This window comes from Loa loa, assembly GCF_000183805.2.
Source record: "Loa loa unplaced genomic scaffold supercont3.141, whole genome shotgun sequence".
In the NCBI taxonomy this organism is placed as follows: Eukaryota; Metazoa; Nematoda; class Chromadorea; order Rhabditida; family Onchocercidae; genus Loa; species Loa loa.
Window position 1 is genome coordinate 15,030 of NW_018108321.1, and position 1,690 is coordinate 16,719.

The following is a 1,690-nucleotide window of genomic DNA, read 5'->3' on the forward strand; positions in this document are numbered from 1 at the left end:
AGTTTTAGCTTATTTTTATTTAATTTACGGTTAAAATTGAATTTTGTATCATTTCCAATAAAGATCTCAGCTATTATTTTGTGCATTTTAGTGCATTTACCTGAAAAACTAATTTATCTTCGATAAACTGCTAGTATGGTAATGGTATATGTTCATTTATCCTAGATAAGTGTAACGGTGTCATTGATACGATTAGGAATGCTTTGCTCAATACTACGACTCCCGAGTTTTTTTTTTTTCGTAAAATTTATCGACTCAAAAGTGAACATATATCCAACAGCAGGTTGTTATGTGAGTTTTGATGATTCAATGATTTACATCCGAGTTTATAGGACTTGTTAGTGAATTTATCTGGATTTGATCCTCCCGCATATTTCCACAAACTTTTTAATTATTATCCGGTTATTTTCTCTTCATTGTGCAGCGTCCCTCTTCTTTAGTTTAAAAAGGATCATAAAATGATTAGTTACTCTTTTTGATGTATGTAAAGGGAGGTTCATTCATATAAATTTAAGTTATGATTAGCATATTAGTTGAATATTATCATTTTATTAGAATAGATTCTATGTTAGCATTGATGAAAAAGTTGGTCAAGAAGAGAATAATCAAGATTTAGCAAGGTAGAATTTTCTTCGTGTAGAATTGTTTCAGTCATTTAAAACCAGTGATTTTTAACCTTTTCCTGACCAGAGACCACTCCAGCTTTAAGATTTAACGGCAAATAAATTCTGTCAATTTGAAAATAAACTTTTAATCGAAACTTCTTAACATATTGGTTTATCAAATACTGATAAGGAAACAGACTTCTATTATTTTTTACTCGTATTGTGCTATCAGCCTTGTGATTCATGAGGTTGGGAACCGGTGAATTTAAAAGAGGCAACAAATTGAATTACTTTCCTTCCTCCTGAAGATATCTTGTCATCTGTAATTCATCTTAATTAATTAGCGACAAAAAGACAAGAGAATGAGAATGTGCAAGAAACTTGATTGTCTGATACATGATTCCATACATATTTCTTTTTTACTTTTGAAATATCATTAAGTTTCGATAAGTTAAACTGAGCATATATGTGAGTGTATGCGTTTGTGTCTATATTTGTATGTGTATGTGTGTGTGCGTGTGTGTGTATGTATGTGTGTATGTGTGAGCGTGTGTGGAGTTTCCAATTTTACCTGCAATAGTCTCAGATGACAATCACAAATATTGTGCTGTTCGACTTCGTTTCACTTTCATATATTCCCGACATGTATGCCATCACATCATCATTAGGTGACACAAATGACATTTACTTTATGATGGCTCAAATTTAACAAGGTACTTGTATTAAAAAAGAAAAAAAAACTACGAAGAATTAGATGGTTTAGAAGTTAGGTTTAATTTGAGGTGTTGCGGGACTGAATTTTTGACTTTTTAGTATAACGACGAAAGAGAAGGCCTATTTAACTGAATTAGATTAATTAAAATGTTTCATTTATCTAATCCATAGTTATTGGATTGAAATTCTTAATGTTTCAAAGAAAAAAAAGAAATGAATGCTTGTATGAAATTTTAAATAAACTGAAATTTCTTTTTCTTTTTTTCTGTTCAGTTTCAATTATCCGAAATCAATAAGTTAGGGTGATATTTTGTACAGTCTTTTGCAATGTTAATATGGGAGCACTTTTGCTTTCTTATCAGAATTATCTT